The 23969-nt window shown below is 34.6% G+C and overlaps 1 protein-coding gene across 1 annotated transcript in view; it reads left to right on the top strand.

Moving 5' to 3' along the window:
- The first annotated feature begins 1613 nt into the window (after positions 1–1613).
- The window catches only part of LOC126965693 (beta-1,4-glucuronyltransferase 1), a 114784-nt gene continuing 92428 nt past the window's right edge, over positions 1614–23969 (top strand). Inside the window, exon 1 of the mRNA XM_050809429.1 lies at positions 1614–1885. The gene's annotated coding sequence lies outside the window, so the exon portion shown is untranslated. The remainder of the gene's footprint in view (positions 1886–23969) is intronic.

The following is a 23969-nucleotide window of genomic DNA, read 5'->3' as shown; positions in this document are numbered from 1 at the left end:
TGCGACGCAAACTGACGATGGCAAATGTCATAATGGCGGCCGATCGGCTTGTATTAGTGTAAGTGTATGCGTGGAGCTATGTATTTACACGTTTACCGGCTTGTTTTGGTGCCTCACTGTTATGTAAGGTGACACGGAGTCCTTATTTTTTTACTCGTCCGTGTTCATGGCATGGTAGTATTTTTCATTTAAAACTTTTAAATATGAAATAAAATGTATCAAATTATTAATGATTAAGTAGAATTTATTTTATTTTTTAACAGTGCGATGTTGTGTGTTCCGTAGCCAAATGGCAAAAAACGGAAGCCTTACAGATTCGTCATGTCTGTCTGTCTGTCTATATGTCACAGCCACTTTTTTCCGAAACTATAAGAACTATACTGTTGGAACTTGGTAAGTAGATGTATTCTGTGAACTGCATTAAGGTTTTCACAAAAATAGAAAAAAAAAAAACAATAAATTTTGCAGGTTCCCCATACTTAGATCTGAAACTCAAAAATTCTCAAACCCATACGTGTGGGATCCATGGATAGGCCTTCAAAAATGATTTTGAGGTTTCTAACGTAATTTTTTTCTACACTGAATAGTTTGCGTGGAAGGGAAGTGTCTTCCACGCAAACTATTAAACAAAAAACTCGTAAAAAGTTTTACCCCCATCCCTATTACTTCTAGAATAAATTAATAATAATACCTAAAAAAATATGTGATGTACATTACCATGCAAACATCCATCGAAAATTGGTTTGAACGAGATCTAGGTATTAAGTAGTTTTTTTAATAGATACGTCTCATTGTCCAACTACGCGAGGAGGCATATATTAGCTATCACAAGCATATATGGGCTCGCAAAAAGATACAAATCTCATCATTTAGGTACCTAATCATAATGTTTACTTATCAATAACTTAATTTAAAAAAATACATTATTATTAAAACATCGGTCAAAGTTATAACGAATTACAAGAACTTTATATTAAGTATATTACCTAGTTGCCGCTACGGAACCCTTTATGGGCGAGTCCGACTCGCACTTGGCCGCTTTTTTTATATTTATTTGTTTCAACAATTTCTTTTGTTAGAGCTTACTCGGTCACAGTTTAGGCCATAAAGGTTGATTAAGTACGTTTTTTTAGATTTGTATGTAAGTACTTATTTAATTTTTAATAGCAATACTGTCATTATTTTAATTGTATAAAATGTAAGTAGATATAAGAAAGGGAAGTAGGTATCTATGTAATGTAAATATCCCAAGACTATGTGACCCATTAATTAGTGTTACTAATACATTATTACACTTGTTCGCCGCTGCACAAATAAAAAACGTGCCAAAAACCATCCATCTTCAGACAATCGCGGGCCGATAGACAAAGTGCAATTCAATCCCTTTCGAGAACCAGACGGGCGATTGTTGCTAATATTAGATGGGACAAAAAATGCTGTCGGGTTTGTGGCCCTTTCAAAGTCCCTCGTCCCAGAGGCGATGCGGAGTACGGACGCGTTGGCAGGCGAAGCTTCCTACGTATATACATAATATACCTATCTATACATTATAGTACTAACTGAAACTAGTAACTACTAACTACCTACAAAGAGTACGACACGATATTCTACTGTCGAGTCGACGCGACGTTCATATCGTTCGTATTTAGTATTCGATTGAACATCGAGTTTCGTTTAGACAATCGACAGTTCTCCGCGCGCCGCCACCCGGTGTGATCGTGTACGCACGTTCGGGGCATTGTCCTCACGTCAAATAATTTGTGTCTCGGACTTAAAACAGTGAATCTATAACATTTCTGGAGTGCCACAAATCAACATAATCCCTGGAATCAAGCAAATGCTATTTTGGAATACATTTGGAATCAATCATAAACATAGCGCTGCGGTAAGTTTTAGATTTTTATTGGAGTCATTATTTTGAAAAGCTTTTAAAAAGTTAAACATTGCTATAATTTATGCTAACATCTTTATAAGTAGTCTGATTTGTAGTTTTACTGCCGGAACCCATATTAGTAGGCGAAAGCGAAATTTCTAAATGCTTTTAGTGTTCAGCCTTCGTTTGTGATGTTGGAACATCCAATAAATTATATTATTACTCTGTTGTGCTTTGATGAATGAATGAAATATAGCCGTTGCACACATGTGTTCAGTCCAGACACCAGACTTACGACCTCCTGCTTTGTCAAATGTGAGTGTTTTATTATATAGAACCATGTTTTAAACGTTTAAAGCTCGGTATCGGATATTTTTATTGAACTATTGACTCATGGAGATCATTTTTATATAACGAAAGATAATATTCTAGTTATAAAGATCTGTAGATATAAGTCGGTGTAAAAATAAAGTTGAATAAATGGTAATTACTATCTTCCTCACCTTGATTGAAGTCCGAATGAACGAATGACAGGAAATCGGATATTAAAATATAATATGTATAAATTTATATCCTAAGACAATCATTGCCGCTAGCAGAATTATTACATAAAACAGTATGTAATATATGTTACAACAATTATTATTGTGTAGCACTTGACATTTCTCTTACTGATGAAACATCACGACTATCTTTGTGGGATATCTTCAGCCACCATAATGCTTGACCTGACACTTTTGCTTCACCTTCCCGTAGTATTTGCAACATCGATGTCATAGATGACATTAAAAAAATACGCATTTGTAATATTTGTAAGAATCTTAGGCTGAATGGTACCTTGCTGTTGCTTTTGTCGTCCTGACTGATAAGGTTATATTAACTTCGTTATCATTTTATGATTATGTATTTGCTAAGCTTTACAAAATATGTAGTAAAGAAGTACAATAAATAATTAGTAAGTAGGTACTTATAAATAGCTATCGAAACAGATAAAATAATAATCTAATCTAAGTAAAGTAAAATTAATTTAATTATCTTTAGAATGAATTTATTTAGTGTTAATTCCGCCATTTTTTTTATAATTATGAATGCCCGCAAGAAATATCTTATTCATTGTTTTTTTTCCTAATTTTATAAATGGATAAAATAGTTTAATAAACTATCGATGAATTTAAAAAAAATAGATTACAAGCAAGATTTTTATCACTAGCTATATATATACCTACATTATATAAGAGTTATAATTACCGTATAAAATATAATGTTAAAATACGTATAAGTACTTACATTATATTTACAACTGTGCTAGACTTCATAAGTAGGTAGGAATATCTGCTTAAAAATTGAAAAAATATTTGATCAAATAATACGAAACTATACACGTAATGTTGATGAATGCCCTATAAATAGAATGTGTATACAAAGAAAAAACAACCCTAAAACTTAACGCTGATTGGTTGGAGAATAAAAAGGGTTGCGTGCATCTAATTAAAACGTTTAATCGATTTGGTAACAACATAATGCCAACTGCAGTGTGCGATAGAAATCTCATGAATGAGTTGTAATTCTATTTAAAAAAATTCGTAAGAGTAATGTTAAATGCTAAGAAACCGACTTCGTGTTCATAAATATTCGTATATGTGAAACAGTTTATTTGTACGATACCATATATAAAGCCATCGGATCGTATCATAATAGTATCACTTAACAATTATTGTTAAGTGATACTATTACTTGGTAGGTCATGGTCGCTCAGAAGGCAATGGAGAGGATTATGCTTGGAGTTTCCCTGCGAGATCGAATCAGAAATTAGGAGATCCGTAGCAGAACCAAAATCATCGATATAGCCCAGTTGAATACCATCAGCTGAACGTCCTGCTTATTTTCATTAAAAAAAACATAATTATTGTTTCCATAAAAAAAAATGAATTTTTGTTTCTATCAAATATCCAGAAAAGAAAATAACGTCAGGTGTTTGTTTTTATGTTTTTTAGTCTTCAATTATTAATAATTATTTAATTATTACTTTAACATTTAAATAAGACTCGTTGGTTGGATTGGTCACCCGCCCTCGGCCTATGAGCAAGGTCACTGGCATGTATTTACGCCTTAAATAAGGATCATGTAACACACACGAACAAGAGAAACGCAAACAAATTAAGAACCTCGTTTTCTGAAGTCGGTTAATAAAGATTAAAATTCGATGGTCATTGAACCCTTTCCCTCCAATACGCAAAAGTTCGTGTGTACTTGAAAACGTAAAAGCTTAAACGTACGAGATTCAAGTTCTTGTCAAGGTTTTAGAACGGTAAATATTTAGTAGGAGGCTGTATAATTGCTAATTACACAGTCACTAAGTTTTAACTGGGGTATTGATTTAGGACCCACTTAAATAACTTACAAATGAAAAGACTTCTGTGCGATTGTTCAATTTAAATAATCAGCATTGAAATTACGTAAATATTTTATTTTTTCTAAACTGTTTTCACACATAAATGTTACGTATAGTTAGATACACTATAATCTCTTTGCAATCATAATGTTATCATGCACAGGCGTGATATCTTATCTACTCTGTGTTCCAAAAATTAAATAAAAAGCGGCATAATATCACATGAGTAACTAACTACGTACAGAGGCAAAGCTTCATAAGAGCCGGCAAAATTGTTACCTATTTGGGTAGGAATGAGAATTGTCTGGCTTTTTTATTGGGTAAAATCAGCGATATTAAAGCTACAAGATTTCATACAAAAGTTACAGTAAAAGGTGTCCACATTAACGTTATAAATATCTACTTATTAATATAAATTACATATATCTAACCGTCCAGTCTAGGTATTTGAAAGATATATATATTTTTAAATATTTATTTCATTAAATATCTGTACCTGTTTTATTTACCCACGTGGTCAAATCAAATCGAAATCACTATTCCTGTAGGTCACGTAAATGACACTTATGAATGTCAAAAAATTACATTTCTTGTTAAATTTATAATAAACGATAGAGCAAAGATAAATAAAAAAGGTAAAATTGAAATGCCGTAGTATCTTAGTAGAGAATACATCTCTATTACATGTCTTACGCGATAGCATAAAAAGTATTAACGACTTTACCTTACGAGAAACATTAATTAAAATGCTTATTCTAAGTCATGATACTTATTAATAGTTTAATGGCATGGGATTTCATTGTTGAAACATTGCATTCTCACGCTCATGGGAGCCTAGTACCTATCACTTTGCAGGGAGTTCAGATAGCGAATTGAAAATCCATTTCCATACAGTTTATGCGTTATTCATATGCCAAAACAAAAAATTGCGTGCGTACAAAGAACTTCGTTGGCAAACTAATTTTTAAATCTCATTTATATAATGATGTCTCTAAACAATGTTGTTTTTTCAATAATTTTTTTTTAAATTTAAATTTAGAAAAGATAATTTATGAAATATTTTTATTTTGTATTTTATGAAAAATAGTATATTTAATTCTACAAAAAGCGTCCCACGTTTTCGTGTCACTTGATTACGTTTATCTGTGCAAATTTTACTCTCATGCGCGCAAAGAAGTTTCACTTCAAAAATGCAATTCGTTTCATATAGATGAGCGCGCGCCACTGAGTAATGAAGCGTAGTTATATTGTAAATTTTGTAGTTTTTGTTTGCTTAAAAATTATCATTTATTTTCAAATACTGCTTTAGTGTCTAGAAAATTAAATTTATTAATTAGTATCCAATATGGAGCTAATTCGACATACATAAGAAATTAAAGTCACATCCAAGAATTTTTTCGCCATGAAAAAAAACTTTTAGATTATTTATACGTCTAGATAGACTATGACACCTGTGAAAACGTCGCAAAAATTATGTATAGAACTAACTTCTATTTAGAGCAATTCACGCACACTAATACAAAGTGTCATACAAATCGCGAGTGTAAGACGTAGCTTGTCACGCACACTAAACTAATATACGTAGCATATTTTTATCGGTTGTCTAACAGCAAGAGACTCTATCTAGACGTATAAATTACACAAGAAAATACTGTTTATTTAAAAATCCTGCAGTACATAATATTATCTAATTTTTTCCCCTATTATACACTTCATAGAACTAAATTTCTCTTAGAAGTTTTGTAAAATATAATAGTTTTCGTTAAATGTCCTATACAATCCTCGTAACAAAAGTACTAAGTGCATTCACAATTTACTGGTTTTGTGGTGTTTAGATAACTGAACAAAGCAAGCTATGCTGCATTCCAACACCCCGTATCGCTGTGAATTATCCATAACTTATTTAAGACCTTCGACTGCGGTACAACATATTGTAACTGGACAAGATATAGTTTTAAAAGGTTCTGGTTTGTTTATAAACTCATTTATAGACCTTTTTAAACTATATCTGACACAATTTTATTAATGATTGAAAGATAAAATTTGTTTGTAAATTTTGTTGATGAAACATTGACGTACAATAAACAACTAGACTCTCCCAAAGCGTCTATTGGGCAGAGTTTTCGTTCAGTTGTGTTTTGACCGCGCTTTGAATACAATGCCACGCAATGATGAAGTGTTCAGTGAAAAAATGTTTAAATAACAATTTACACAAATACGATGTTAATCCTTATCAGTATATTACCACTTATTATAAAATAATTAATTTCCGATGGCTTTAGAATACATTATTCCCGAAATAATTAGGTACATCATTTTTTTTTATTGACAGAACAGCGTCTGTCGGGTCATCTAGTATTTTATAAAAGTATAATTGCACAAGTTGCCATACTCCTACGAACGAAACGGCTTGACCGATTTTTATGATTTTTTTTTGTGTATATTTGGCAGGTCTGAGAATCTTTATCTATTTTTTATCCAAAATTGTAATGCATATTTTGTTTTTATTTCTTGTGGCATTATAATATTTGCTGCGTCAGCTATGTGCACTACCCACTGCCACTTCAGTTTCGCTTCGTTTCCATCTGGGCTAATTCAGTGACTTTGTTTCTCCTACGGATCTCCTCATTTCTGATTCGATCTCGCAGGAAAACTCCGAGCATAGCCCTCTTCATTGCCCTCTGAGCGACAAAGAGCTTCCACATAAGGCCCTTAGTTAGCAACCACGTCTGCGTTCATTTTAGCATAACATTAAACTTATTAACCCACTAATTTTCAATAATAGGGCTTGTTCGTGTAATTTCCGAATAAACAATACTGTAGGTAAACTATTAAGGTAATGAAAACTAACGTTTGTTCTGTCTGATGTAATGGAGTGGCCACTCCTCTAATAATACAAATTTTATAATAAAACTATTAATTAGTTTTGTCTGAACAATATATGGTTTCCGATGATATTATCAGTACGGGCTGACTGGTTCTGATAGTAATGTGAATGACGGCGTATAACTAGATTATACTATTACTTTGTCCGCGTACATTTTAAATACTACTAATTAGTTATTACTTTTTGAATTCAGTCTCGTGCCAGAATTTGGCGGGTCAACATCAAATTTAAATATACACACAAAAGACCTACTAACCCGACTTAGCCGAGTAGTAGGCATTATAAGTTTATGTCTGTGTTAATATTATCGCTATGACAGTTTCTAGCCAATTCATTTATGTGCCTATGTACATACATAACATTATCAAAAATATACTGAGAAACAACAGTCAAGATGTTAATTTCATAGCGCGAATAGCCCTCACCTGCAGCACAAAGATTATATTAAAATCGGCAGCGTTGCCTCATAATAGTATACTATAGAAATAACTAAAGAAACGAGGATCTATTTTTATGAAAATAAGGGACGAGACGAGCAGGACGTTCAGCTGATTGTAGTTGATACGTCCTGCCCAGTTTTTCTTCTTCCTGAGCGGCACTACAACTGCGCTCGTCACTTGAGACATAAGATGTTAAGTCTCATTTGCCCAGTAATTTCACTAGCTACGGCGCCCTTCAGACTGAAACAATAATGCTTACACATTATTACTTCACGGCAGAAATAGGCGCCGTTGTGGTACCCATAATCTAGCCGGCATCCTGTGCAAAGGAGCCTCCCTCCAATCTCCTGAGGATGCCTCGTGTAGACGCGATACACGTGTCGAATTGACTGACGACGAATCTTTACGGAATTTACACTCAAAAGGGCTCAAAACATTTTACATACCAAATGTAGTACTTAATATCTCCGTGAACTAATATTATTATAAGAATATTTATCGGCGGGTTAAAATTATTCTCCGTTTCGCAAAAATGTCAATGAACTTTGAATCGCTTAATATCAGTGCATGTAAACTTGAACGAGTGCACTCTGTTTAATTTTAATATGCTTTTTAAGCATCACTGCAAGATTTAAAAAGCGGCCAAGTGCGAGTCGTACTTGCTCATTGAGGGTTCCGAAGCAGCAAGTAAATTATGAAACGTTCTTTTTATATTTCAGTTGATTGATTGAAAGGTAAATTGCGGTTCACGATTTATGATAAAAAAAACTACTTACTACATCTCGTTATAACTAATTTTCGGTGGACGTTTGCATGGTAATGTAGATCTTCAATGTTATTTTTTTTTTAAGTTTTATCATCCTCGAATTTTCGAAGCTAGGGGGGCGGACACATTTTACCACTTTGGAAGTAAGTGTCCCTCGCGCAAACTATTCAGTTTAGAAAAAAATGATGTTAGACACCGCAATTTCAATAATATTCATGTTTGAAGACCTATCTATAGATATGGGTTTGATGAAAAAAAAAATTTGAGTTTCAGTTCAGTATTTTATTCATTGAAACCGCGAAATTTGTTGCTTTTTTTGTGTGAAAATCTTAATGCGGTTTACAGAATAAATCTTTTTTTACCTCTGTAAGTTCTTTTTTACTTTTATTATTCTGTGTGGTTTGTGTTTGCTATTAATAAAGTTTTTCATTCATTCATTCATTCATTCATTCATTCATACATCTACTTACCAAGTTTCAACGGCATGGCTCTTATAGTTTCGGAAAAAAGTGGCTGTCACATAAGGACGGACAGACAGACATAATTGAATCTATAAGGGTTTCGTTTTTTGCCACTAGTCAAATCCTGAACCTAAAATCGTCTCGTGGTGGAAAATTAGCAAGTTTAAGCAATAAATCCTTATATTTGTTTGTTGTATTAAATATGTCGTTGTCTAGCCCATTATACTCTGCATAATTTGGTGTTAGATTTGTGTGAAGTGTCACCGCCGCCCACATTCTCTTGTAATACGAGAAGCATCCCATCCACCTTGGTCCAGTCACATTTTGTAAATCATCTTCCCATCTGTTTATTGAAGACAATCAGTAAATAATATTTAATTATTACAATATACAAATGACTTAATAATTAATAACGCTATTTATATAAATAATAATAAAATAAAACTTAAATAATCTAACAAAATTAATTAATTACAAATAGAAAATATCATTAAGATCGCTATCGGCAGGTAAGGTGCCCATGGAGCTGGCAACGTTACCTCTTTGTATAGCCAAACTTATCCTTTGACAGAGGTACGTACCAGATCTTGGGTCACCTGTTAAATCGGTTAGACGCCTGGATAGCTCCATTACGAGTTTTTGTGCCGATGAACCCCAAGGACCCATCGTCTCCACCCCAAAGGAAATAAATATGTATCCATCACCGAGTGATGCATATTTCCTCCGCTTTAGGTTTTCGGTAGATTCCGCCGCTGCACCTCCCGCTCTAGATGAATGTTCAATATGAGAGGGGGCTAGCGTGTCCACACAAGTCGCATCCCACACCAGTGGCTTTCCACGACTCCAAGGAATCAACGTCATGCCATCAGGCCTCTTACCATCATCACGTGAAATTCCATTCGGCTCTAGGATAGCCGGCACGTTGACGGTAGTAAAGGCCCGACGCAAGACGTCGTTTAAGGCGGCATGGCGTGAGAGACGGCCCGCACTGCGGCGGCAAGATAAGCCATGGTGACCAAGGCTGTCTACATTGCCTCCGCAGCGGCACATATGGGGAACTGTTCTAGGGATACCCAGGCGTAAACCAACTGCGATTGAGAAGCTGGAATTATCGAGAAGTATCCCTATGTTACTCGAAGGAGTGGCCTGAAGCCAGTACCCTGATTCTCGTTCGTTAACAGCAATAAAACGAGCCTGATCCGAAATATTGTGATTTGGTAATAATATCTTTTTGTGAATGATTTTGCACTGTGGCTCATCCCAAAGCTTTTGTGATCGCATGTTTAAAGGGAAATTTTCACTTGGACTGGCAACTTTCCAAGCATTTTTAGCGGTATCCGCATACACCAGTGGCAGGGACCCTAATGACGGGGAGATAATTTTATCATATAAAGTGCTGACATTGTGAACAGAAGATAAGAATGCTGGTAAGGATATACTAGATATTTTTCTGATGCCAATTCCACCAAAACGAATGGGCAGAGAAGCCTGGCACCAAGAAATATCAGACATTGAACAATTTAATATTTTTGATAGTAAATTTCGTAGAGAATCGTCCAAACTTGGCAAAATATCTCATGATTCCAAAGAGGGCAACATCGGAGAACATAGGTTAGCTTGGGGACAAAAAGACTAAACCGTATTATATGATAGGCCATGTGGGAATGTATGCATAGTAAGCGGTCTGAATATTGTTCAAATTTTGAATTTTTCTTCCCATCTAATTTGTTGTCTTCCTTGATTCCTTTTCCCTTGTCGTGGATACCAATCTATAATATTTTTTGTCCATTTTTCAATATTGCTTCTCAAAGTATATCCTGCTCATCGCCATTTTAATCCTTTTAAAGTGTTGTCTATCCTTTCTAATTTTGTTTTCTTCTTGATTTATGTTAGTCTTACCTTTTAATCTTTAACATGCTTCTTTCAATGCTTTGTTGACACACTTTTAATTTTTGTATATTTACTTTGTTAAGGACCATGTTTGCCGTCCATATGTCATGCAAGGTTTAATGCAAATATTGAAAACTTTGCTCTTAAGTTTCTGTGAGTTTTCATTAGGTTTCATTTATTTTTTAAAGACCAGTAGGTACCTTCTCCAAGAAATTGCCACCCTGTGCTCGATTTCCAATAGATAATATAATATGCACTAAAAAGTAAAAAAAAATAATTACGTATCTATATACAATCTAATGTAATTCTAGTTACAATTATTGTTATTTTTGGAATCGGTGTCCTCCCGCCGCAGCCTCTCTCTTGCCTTTATACGTTGCGCGTGCGACACAAGCGCATCTCACCTACAACCTTCCTACAACTAAGTATATATACTTACAAATCTACCGTGGCCTACAAAAAAATACCAACTAATTGAGACCTCTTTTTTTGAAGTCGGTTAAAAAGCACACATAAAGTGCTCAAAGTGTTCACTTGAAAATCCCTTCTAGCTATGCAAACCTCCGCTAATAATCGCTTAGCACACATTTCAAGTTTACACTGTATCTCTCATTACTTAAGCGAACGGTACTTTAGCAGGATTCCAGTTGCATACTCTACGGCGCCACCACGACGAGAAAGGATACTTGAGTACAATTAAAATTTAACGTGCTTTCGTAATTATTGTGACTGGAGACAATATGATGATACTATCGAATTGTTATCGACAGGTGATACCACTGTATATAGTAATAGTAACCTGTTTTAATAACGCCGTATTGAGTGGCAATAAAAATATTTGAGAGCTCTTAATTGATCGTGTTGTACTTTAAAAAAAAAGTGTGTGTTTACTTATACGTACGTAAGTAGTACACTTTACTTTTGTAGAAAGAACAATATTGTAATAAAGAAGGTATTAAATACAACCAATGAAAATATTATACCGCATAATTTTGTTAAATAACTTGTAATTATTTACATTACATTATTTTTATTCAATTAGAGAAAATATATTTGTTTTTTTTAAACTCATATATCTTATATATAAAAATGGTATTTATAAATAAAATCTTTTGTAGTCCATCCCATTTTTTTTTTTGTAATTTATGATATTTTTTTAATTTTTATTTTATTATGATTGCAGTGAATAATACATATAAATTTAAATTTTCGCCCTTCTACGATCTACAACTATTTTTTTATCATGAATTTATTATTCTGTTCCATCCACCAAACCGCTATAGGGTGGCAAGATGGCAATCGAATACAATAATTAATCTGAGAATCGGTTGCATCAAAATTTTAGTAATTGATTTTTTTTGAATATGTTATATGACAATACGACGTTTGCTGAGTCAGCTAGTATATATACATATATATATATATATATATAAATCGTCCGTTGATTGTCGTTTTGTAAACATATGAGTTACAAGAGTCTTATGGTAGCTAACGTCATGGTGTCGAATATGCGTGACGGTGTGCGCGCATCGTAGAATTAACTCTTATATTTTTTCCTTAACGTGCGTTCCCTAAGTGAAAACTGCCAAATTTTCAACCTTTTTTTCTGATATTTTATGCGTAGACCTAACAGTATTATATATACAGTTACATAAATTGTATATCTAATATATAAAATTCTCGTGTCGCGGTGTTTGTAGTTAAACTCCTCCGAAACGGCTTGACCGATTCTCATGAAATTTTGTGTGCACATTAGCTAGGTTAGGCAAATGTTAATCGTAGCATCCCTAATTTTTTTTTAATTTTTAGATAAGCTATTATTTTTTTATGATACCACATTAAAAATGCGTATAACTTCAAATTTTCACCCGTCAACGATCAACACCTATTTTTGTATAGCGATTTTTATATTATTCTGTTCCGTTCCAGCAATAGGGTTGCAAGATGGCAATCGAATATAATAATTATTGCAATACGATAATATTTGGTAGGTCTGAGAATCAGTCGTCATCTATTTTTTATACCCCAAAAATTTTAATTGAGTATTGAATTTTTTACTTTATAGGGCAATACAACGTTTGCCGGGTCAGCTAGTATCTATATAAATATCAAATGATAACATTTATTCACAAATATATATATGTGTGAATATCCTATAGTATGGAAATTTATTGCCTTACGTCATAAAATCTAGACCTTTAGGTTACCTGGAACAGATCGCTGAACAGCGATACTAAATTTTTATTGCGCTAACATAACTCTTATGTACAAATTGTTACAGATAAAATCAGTGCGATAAATATAAATTTTATAATAACCTTTAAAACTATATCTTGTTGACAAACATTGCATATTTTTACCATATTTTTTGCCATATTTGGGCGTGTGTTGTTTATCTGAATAATATGTTCCGGGCGGAAGGAATATTTAATTGATTTTCGTCGGTGAAACGTTTCATATTTATAGCCTGTGTGTTGCATGTCGCGTGACGGTCGGGCGGCGCCTATTGTTCGCAGCAGCTGACGACATATAGACGACCTGTATAGCGGTTAGCGATCCTACCTACTAAGCTAGAGGTCCCGGGTTCGAATCCCGGTAGGTGCAAGCATTTATATGATGAATATGGATGTTTGTTTCCAAGCCATGGATGTTGAAATGTATTTATGTATGTTTATATGAATTTATGTATGTTTAAGTAAGTATATTGTATTAAATATATCATTGTCTTGTAACCCATAACAAAGGCTATAATATATGCTTAACTTGGGGCAAGATAATTTGTGTAAAAAGTGTGTCAATATTATTATATTTGTTAACAATGACAATCGTTCAACATTTAACACTTTCTACTTTATAAATAATTTTTGAAACCCGTCTTGTTAAACTGATCGCGGAATAAGATCACAAAAACAAAACTAGTAAATAAAAGGATTGTGTTGTTTTATGAAACCACGGTAAAAGCGAAACTAACTAATTAAACACTATTCTTTGCTTTTACCTCGTTTAAAATTGATAATTATGGTCCCTATAAGATATTGCTAGGTTAGCGAATTACGTAAAAACTTAAGACAGAAGGACCTTAAGTTGGGACTGAACAAATTGACAGACTTGGTATTACATGGATCTCACAACTTTTTACGGTAACAGAATTGACGTGGTTTTTTTCCAAGTAAATTTTTTCCAAGGCATCTCATTTCTTTTTGTCCTGCTTCTTCCTCTCCCTTTAGGCCCCCTTATCCGTACACGCTGTCTGTCAATGGGACGACGCATAGCTTACCAGCGATAGAGGTTGGTATGGAAATCGCAATTCACGCGTCCCTATATAAGGCGATAAGAAGAACTTATCGGGTATATTGGGACAGCTTCAGATTATTGACAGCTAAATACTGACAGTAGAAGGTAGTAATTTATCTCTATCCGTAGATAATATATTGGGAACGGCCGTTAGTCATCGTAGGGATAGCATCAGAATACATAAAAACACTATTCCAAAACAATAGATATAATGTGCACTAAAAAGTATAAAAATAATTGCGTATTTTTATACAATCTAACTAATTAATATTATTCTAGTTACGATTATTCTTATTTTTGTAATCGGTGTCCTTCCGCCGCAACCCGCTCTCGCCTCTCGCCTCCTCACGACTCAAGCACATCTCACCTATAACTATGTATGTAGTAACAAAACTATCTCGGATGACACCGACTCCAAAAATTACAATAATCGTAACTAGAATAACATTAATTCATTAGATTGTATAAAAATACGCAATTATTTTTATACTTCTTAGTGCACATTATATCTATTGTTTTTTTTTTTATGGAATAGGAGGACAAACGAGCGTACGGGTCACCTGTTGTTAAGTGATCACCGCCGCCCACAATCTCTTGAAACACCAGAGGAATCACAGGAGCGTTGCCGGCCTTTATATAATGTTTTGGAATAGTGTTTTTGAAGGCGGTTGTTTTTTTGTTATTTTTTTATTATTTTATGTTTTTTAGTGAATTTGAAGTATACTAACTAACAATTTGTCTAAATATGTGTAAATATATAAAAATTTTCAAAGCAGCATTGAACATAAGTACTTTGCAATTTGATTACAGACAGTGTTCCGTTACTTTGTCATGGATTCCGTGATCAGAACCTAACCAAACTATCTTTGAAGTATATGCTTTCCAATAAAAAAAGAATCATCGAAATCGGTTGGCGCGATATTGAGTTATTCGTAAATTTATCATCCACTTTGCTATACGTATGTATAGCAAAATTTAAGACTTTTATGGTTTTCTTATGGATCTGGACCACTTGGGAGGCACCAGCTTTCAAATAAAAAAAGAATTATCAAAATCGGTTCACCCAGTCGAAAGTTTTGAGGTAACAAACATAAAAAAATACCGACGAATTGAGAACCTCCTCCTTTTTGAAGTCGGTTAAAAATACTTAGTTAGCTAGGTGAATCTTGGCCGAAAGCCAGCCGACAACCGTTTGCGAACTTAACAGTCCCCTTGGATCGTTTCCTCGGGGTGCAACGGCACTTTTACTGCGGCTGCCGAGAGCATTCAATATATAATTACTTTGATGAATTTATTCACCACGGCCAGACATTTATTGGACATTTGCCATAAACTATATAGAAATGATTATACATACTATACGACGCATATAGGAAGTATTTGGAGAATATTTCATTCAAAATTATTAACATAAAACGTAAAATTTTAAACCTAATATTACGTCAGTAAGATATAGCAGAGAAAACTGCCAATAGACGTTTATCTGAAATACCGTTTAGTATGTGACACGATATTCATAAAAATAACGTAAACGTGTATTTGATTATTGAAATTAAATTATTAGTTTGTAAAACAAATGTTATATTTAAATGTATTCAAATTAGGATTTAAATCACTTATTGTACGTCTAAAATTGTGTTTCCGACCTGAGAATAACGTGAGCAACATAACATTATCAAGAATATACTGTTAATAATATGTTGTTATAACTATGTGCACCTTTCCCATGCAAACTTTCAGTGCAAAACTTACAAGAATATGATATACAAAGTATCACATCGCGAATTTAAATTTTGAAATACATTTTACAAAGTTATTCCTTTTACCTTTCTGCGCTTCTTCTACATGTGAACTTTCACACTAGCAGATATTACAGTCTTCGCGCCCAGTATTAAATGGGATCTAAGAAATTTCACGTAGGTACCTATGTATATATTATATACTTAAAATATAGACGACCTGATAGCCCGATATTTGATTTGTCAATGTGCGCGTTAGCTAGTGTATCATTTATTATGTACAGAACAACGTCTGTCGGGTCAGCTGGTCTTGGAGTAAATTCAGAACTTTTCTTTGTGCAAGAATATGAATATTTATATAAGAGGGGGCAAACGGGAAAGAGTCATGAGATGCGTTGTCGGCCGTAAAGGCGGGGATAAACATGCCAGAAAATGGGGAAAGTATCTGGTTTAAAAGTTACTGGCATGTTCGAGTAAATAGCTCACTGCGGATACGTTTGCAAGTAATACAAATTGAAAGTGGGAGGCTCATACCGAATGCCGGCTTTATTATGAGTACCACAACAGCCCCTATTTCTGCCGTGAAGCAGTAATGTTACATTACTATGTTTCGCTATGAAGGGCGCCGTAGTTAGTGAAATTACTGGGCAAATGAGACTTAAAAACTTATGTCTCAAGGTGTCAAATGGGATTTCCAATAATCCTAAGGGCGTATCAATTACCATAAGCTGAACGCCCTGTTCGTCTCGTCCCCTAATTTAATTTAAAAAAATGCTAGGGTAGGTACACCAAGTAATACCATTGCGTATACACAGGACAATTCGTGAGAGAACTATTACCTATTCTAGCACGCTAATAATGTATAACAATTGAAGTGAATCAAACAAAATCTACTGTCATGTCCGTAACTGTCGCGTCTGTTCACACGTGCCAGTTGGTCAACCCCCGCGTCCCCTCCCTCAAAGGGCATTCATGCCAGTTACAGGCATGCCAGTTATCGTATACATATGACAGTAGCTGGCACGTGCAAGGAGCTGGTATGCTAGTGTGCAAGCTACGGGCCGTTGGCACTGCTATATCGAGCTGGAGGTCTTCACCAAAAGAAGGATCTTCCATAGCTAAGTCATGTGTGAAAAAATTTTTATAGAATTAGGCGGCTTTTTTTTTGCGGAAATCCATATTTATCCAAATGTTTTGATTTTTATTTAGTATAAATTCTCTCTCTGGCACGAGACTCGTTACAAGACTATCCTTGTGCCAGAGTTTGGCGAGTCAACATCTCCTGAGGATGTCTCGTGAAGCGGCGAAACATAGACAAACAGAATTTTCACTCAATGCAAATCACTACATTTGGATAATTATGCGTGAAAGTTCTTTGAACCATTACTTAACATCGGAGTAATAATATTCAGTTATGAATTGAATGAACATCTCTGGAATCATTTTGTTCGTATGTGAGGGACAAAGATAATTAGGCCTTCGTATCCGTTGAATGTTATTTGATAACATATTTAGATTGGTATAAAATTATTATATTGTTTAAAGTCCAAGAGTTAGGAAATAAAACATATCAAATATTGTAGCTACGTGGGTATGTAACCGAGTCTTTGAACGTGATTCTGACACAAACGGCGCCTATTTCTGCCGTGAAGCAGTAATGTGTAAACATTACGGTGTTTCGGTCTGAAGGGCACCGTAGCTAGTAAAATTGAGACGAGCGCAGTTGTAGTGCCGCTCAAAATTTTTGGGCTTTTCCAATAAATCTGCATTGTAATGTGCAGGGCGTATACATTACCACCAGCTAAGCGTCCTGCTGGTCTCGTCCCTTATTTTCATAAAAAAAAACTTTAAAGTGTCGGATTAGTTTGATACTTCCCATATTTATCAAAGACTGATGATATTGAAGTCTGTCCCAATTTTTGTGTCAAATCACCTAGATCCGTGGGATTATTTAAATCAACCATCACAAAATATGTAAAAATTTTGAATTTTTGGTTCTCTAAAATAACGATATATAATTTTTTGTAGTCTCATAGATTTAACTAGCATTTCCCCTGCAACGCCCCAATCAATGTTTGCACATTTTTATATATCCTAACTCTTAAATACTTGTATGCAAATTAAATCCAGGTTACAGCAATCGACAGTAACCTATGCCATAGGCAATAAGGCTCAAAAATGCGTGTCATCACATGATATTGCCAATATTATCTAACTTTGCCTGCAACGCGTCTTGATAACTATTTTAAGAATAGAATGTAGTAGAATGTCTTTCATCTCATTTTTTAGGTATAAGGATCTGAGGGCAGGCGCGATAGTGCAAGCAGGGGGCACAATAGATCGTTGGATTTACGTGTATTTCAATCCCCAAATCTTAATAAACAAATAGAAAAATGTCTGGGAATAATGGACAAACCACACAGAAATCATGGGCGGTAACTTATTGACACTGAATGACGTCATCTCTACACAGGGTCGTGCATATAATATAGGATATTAAGCAGTGCCTATCTCATTATGATCCTAAATAAATATAGCACTAGTGTTAAAGTTAATTTGGTTCTGTTATTGTATAACCAAACTTCTATTTAACACCCGCTCACAAAATTTTTCCTTACGCTAGATACTAACCCCTTTATTCATAATGCTCCGCTAACTTTAAACAGCCGCTTAGTAGTGTTTTTTCTCATTCTGACTTAGGTCAATAGAAAAAGACAGAGTGAGAATTAGCAATGCTTTAAGTTAGCAGACTATTATGAATAAGGGGGTAAATACCTATGGTAAACAATCTTTTCATATTTCAAAGCTCAACTACGACTAGTTAGATCCACAGTGCTTACCTTACTAGAAAACCAATGCACGCCTTGGCTCTACATCAAATTAACTCCCTGAAGTAATTATTTCAAAAGGAAGAAATCGTAGCTAAAACTGCATTACCAACGCAATTGTACTGGATATCTGAAGAGGATAATAACAATATATAAACGCATAACCGATCAACAATATTGCGAAATACCTCGCAATTACAAGAACATAATGAATCATAATAACATTAGCTTGGAATACATTATTTACGTCATACGGGCTATTTTTCTGCAGGAAAGACATGTCATGCAAATTTATAACCTAACACTTTTGTTTTAACGCTGACATTCGCAATAATTTTATGTAAAAGAAATGCCCCGCCACACGTGTAATCATTATAAATTAGGTTTGCATAATAGTTAATTAAGATTTTAAATTTATAAGTATGCTTTTCTCGGTGAAGGGTAATTTACTAAGAATACACTTAGGCTCGGTTGCAACAAATAACTTTAGCAATAACAAACATTATTATATATAAACATATTAGAGTATCGGTTAAGCAAAAAATTTGTTGCACCATTTGATAATTTTTAGATGACGTCATACCTTTAACTGTTAACCGTAACCGTCCAATCTTCGCCGGTTAAAGCTATTGTTAATGATAAATAGCTAAATAGCGACCTGTCAAAGTTAAAAAAAAATACTCGATATTGACTTGATATTTCACTTTTTAACTTTAGCTTTAACTATGCCAAAGTAAGTCCAGTCTATGTTAAAGTAAACGTTACTGTTAACGTTAAATTTGACTTAAACCTTAACTATAGCAGCTGATATGACGGAGCCCAGCCTAAAATGGAAAAAGGCAAAAGCAAAAAGTTTAATAATGACAATAATGCTGATATCGAAGGGAAAAACATTGTAAACATTATTTTACTTGATAGCGAGGTTGACGCAAGAAATAAGGGCTATGATATGCATGAAGGCGTGAAATCGAATGACAGACAAAAATAGTAAAATAAAGAATTGATGTAGCGTAATGGAATTTGTAGTGGGATTGAAAATTATATAGTCTCGACGTAACTCTTATATTATGACAGAGGTTCTGATTGGATAATATAAAATACCGACTCTACGGGACTCGTAAAATCCCTCATGTTCTCGCTCGGCTTGCTATCTTATTCTGGGAAGAATGACATCTCCGCTTTATATGGAAGAGGACAAATGAGCGTACAGGTCGTTGATGCTAAGGGATCAGAGATGCCTGATCTTCTGCTTACCAAAAGAATCACGCGTTGCAATCAAGCGTTAAAAGGGCTTTTAGGAGGTGAACGCGCTGTTTTTGAAGGTACCCACCCAGCCTAGCGAAACTCTGTAAGAAAAAGGTGAATCGCTCGATAGTATAAAACGTGCAGTCATTGATAGATTGGCAGATGGCGGTAATAATCTTGTAAAAAACGGCGATAGCTGAAACCCACTCCGTTTTAAGAAACTGTTCGCTTTCAAACTTAGCCGGATTATACTTCGTCGCCAATCGACTACTATTTCAAACATATGTCAAATTACTGCACGTTTCATACTAATTAAATTTCAATTTTTACTTAGGCAGTATTTTTTTACTGCAACGGTTCCAATCCAAAATTCTTCGAATAATCACTAATTCTCCATGGTACATTAAAAACGAACGTCTACATCGATAATTAAATATAAAAACTATAAAGAAGTAGTAGGCTCACTACGAATTTATCAAAAACGCATGCATAACCACCCGAACCAACTTGCAAGAAACTTAATGAAACTTGCAAGAAACTTAATGAAACTTGCAAGAAACTTAATGAAACTTGCAAGAAACTTAATGAAAAAGAAACCCGGCACAACATTTATAAGATTGAAAAGACGAGCGCCACAAGACCTGATGGACAAGTAGATTTTAAATAATATTTGGGAAAATCACTGGATTCTGCTTCAAACACGACCCTTCATACAAAAACTAAAGTCCAGCTATATGTTATTATTGACAGATTGCAGGAAAAATAAGAGTTAAAAAAAACTTAGGCAGTCCCGACTCTTATTACGTAGTATTTACATCCTCTGAAAATACCTATGTAGTATCATCTCGCAAGCACAATTTAAATCGCTGAAATTTGATTCTCTCATGTTCTGATGATAACTTCAGTTGACCCGTACGCTCGTTATCACTGAAATCCCGTTACAAAATGCAGAAAGATAACGTCATAATCTTTAAAAAGGTACGCATGGGTAAGGTAAAAATTCCTTTAATAATGGCAACGAATGTAGCAAGTACGATAATCTTCAAAAATAAATTGCTTAGATTGTGTGTGGTTAAACGCAAGAAACATGCCAGCTTGATGTGTTTACAAGCGCTACCAACGTCAGGAACTGTCATAAGATATCCCAATTAATAATACCATTCATTTAATTACTGTTAATATTTAAAAACGATTTAATATAATTATCAATATAATTAGAAATAACTATAGTAGACTATTATATTCAGATCTTTAGTAAATTTTATTCGTGTAAGTTGGCACTACTATAGTGCCAACTAACAGTTGGTAGCATCATTACGGTAGACTGTCGTGCCCTATATAAGCCAGAGCGCTCAGTTCGAGGACACATAGATAGCAAAAAGCCAGGTTCTCCCAGTTTCCTGGATTCCCCCCCACACACACACACACAAACTTTATGTATTAGCTCTAAGCATAATAAAGATAGAAATAAGTTTCTTGATACCTACATATATAAGGCTTAATTGTAAATTGCTATAATAAGTAGATTATAAGTAATTTTGTATACATTTTTAGTAACAAATATAGAATTCTGAATTTTTTTTCGAGGACACATTACTCATTGGAAATTCTAAGGGGTAACGCTGCCCTAATTGTCTTTTAATTTTTATATTATAATTCTAAGTGTGCAAAGTTTAAAATACAGTTGTAACAGTTTTATTGTCTGCGTTTAAAATACCAACCCCTTCTACAAACATAAAAACAACAAACTTATCTAAATTTAATTTAAATACCGTACATTTTTTTTCTGGCTGTGACGTAACAAAAACAGTTAAATGTTATCAAGGAGTAGATGCACTCACAAAACCGTTAGTATTTAAAGGTTAAATTGTGTAAAGATTATTGAGACATTTCCTGCCATTAACATTCCGTTTGTAAAGTACAAATAACGTTCACGTTGAAGTATACTTGGAAGATATCCAAAATGAATGTTTACAAAACTGTACGTACGGAATCGACATTGTTCAAACAGTTGTTAACGGTGCAAAATAAGGCCAGAATAACATGCATGCATTTCGGTCGCTAAGCTTATATTTTGATGGTGGATCTGGCCTTTCCGGGTTCATATCATAACGGCCGAAATACTAAAGCTATAAATTGTTTTTAATGTTTTCTTTACTTTAGTTGGGGCTACTATGACGTCTTATACATAGCGTAAGAGCGCTTTCGATCCGTACCCGTGAAAATACGGTCCGAAGTAGTCCGTCGTCGTATTTCTATGGTTTTCGCACTAGATCCAGCTTCCGTAACCAAAGAATTAGTTCTATGACTTCTTCGGACTGTGTTTTCATCGATCGATTGTTGATCGGTCTCTGATCGGACGTTAGTGAAAAAGCGGTCTAAGCTGCAAGAAATCCGTTCTCGCACTGTCTGTATAATCAATAAACGCAATGAAGAGTTACTCCAAGTTTAATATTACTTCTCCCTGTAATTCTGTAGTAAAAAAGGTAAGATACAGACAAACACTTTTAAATTTGGAATAACTTTACTTCGCGTTTATTAATAGTATAATAAGTATATGTAGCTACGGCATACGGTTCGCGTTGGACGAATTATAAATTTTGCAAGAAAATGTGGGCGGCAATGAGAATAGAACAGAATAGAATAATATTTATTTAGAGTTAGAAAGACACAATAACGTAACATATTGCAACAACACTTGGTAGACGTCATGAAGCTTATCAGTTCGTAAAGGGGCTCTGACAGTGGACATTTTGGGGAGAAGAACTGATAAGAAACTGTTCGGCGCTTTCTCTTGAACGCTCGGCTCAGTCGGAACGTGACACTTTTTCGTGAGCGCAGCCGGCGTTCATCGATTTATAAGAAGTTACTATATCAAAAAATATTTAACATTAGTAACCTTCACTGAAATCATTAGACAAATCCTCGAAAAAAAAAAGGACTCCGCGCCGTGATATTAGCAAGTGAAGCATCGTTATGCTAGTGAATGTGCGGTTACGTGGGATACTAGTTACACAATTTTTTCTCCCTCAAATAATCATATATGGCCACAAATACTTATAAAGTATCGTTTTTACACTTTTTCATAACTCACGACGGCATTTTTAAAATGTTTTATTGAGACGCAAACTGATCTGTCAAAGACGATGACAATTCTCATAATGGCCGCCTATCGGCCTGTGGTAGTGTAAGTGTGTGCGTGGGGCTATGTATTTACACGTTAATCGGCTTGTTTTGGTGCTACACTGTTATGTAAGGTGACACGGAGTCCTTATTTTTTTACTAGTCCGTGTATTTATAGAGTTTTATCAGGTATAATGCAGTGAGTGTTATCTTAGCTAAGATAAATATAACAATCATAATTAAATGTTTGTTCTCTCTTGATATGATAACAAAGATAATACTTCTGTACACTTGTGACTGTTTTATGATATTATTTACCTGCAACGTGTCGTTTAATTACTGCGGTTTTAGGTTACTTTCAATGTTATATTCATAACACTTAGGAGCTAATGCCAAGAGTGGCTGACAGTTTACACAAATAAAATTTGAAAACAAAATTCTATGAACGATGCAGGACTCGAACCCACGACCTCTCGCGTTCCGTGCGAGTGCTCTTCCAACTAAGCTAACCGTTCGAGTCGCGAGTGACGTATCGTTGATAAAATCTTGTCATGTAAAAGGTAATAGCGTTATCACCGGTTTGGTTCAGCCGGGTATAGTTTGGACTTCGGATCATCAATCAGCCACGCGAAACTTTCCAAGAAAAAAGCGATTTACTCGATTGTATTAAAAGTGCAGCCATTGATAGATTGACAGATGACGGCTACAATCTTGTTAAAAACGGAGATACCCGAAATCCACTACGATTCAAGCAACTGTTCGCTTTCAAACTTAGCCGGATTATACTTCGTCGTTAATCACCATACTGTCATCTCATCATCAGCCGGAAGATGTACACTGCTGGACAAAGACCTCCCCCAAAGATTTCCACGACGATCGGTCCTGTGCTGCACTCATCTAACGTATTCCGGCGATCTTGTCCAGATTGTCGGTCCAACTTGTGGGTAGCCTATCAACACTGCGTCTTCCGGTACGTAGTTGCCATCCGAGTACTTGACTGCCCCAACGGCCATCTGTCCGTCGAACTATAT

This window comes from Leptidea sinapis, chromosome 8 (assembly GCF_905404315.1).
Source record: "Leptidea sinapis chromosome 8, ilLepSina1.1, whole genome shotgun sequence".
NCBI lineage: Eukaryota > Metazoa > Arthropoda > Insecta > Lepidoptera > Pieridae > Leptidea > Leptidea sinapis.
The sequence above is the reverse complement of the archived record's forward strand: the minus strand, read 5'-3'. Positions and strand labels throughout refer to the sequence as shown.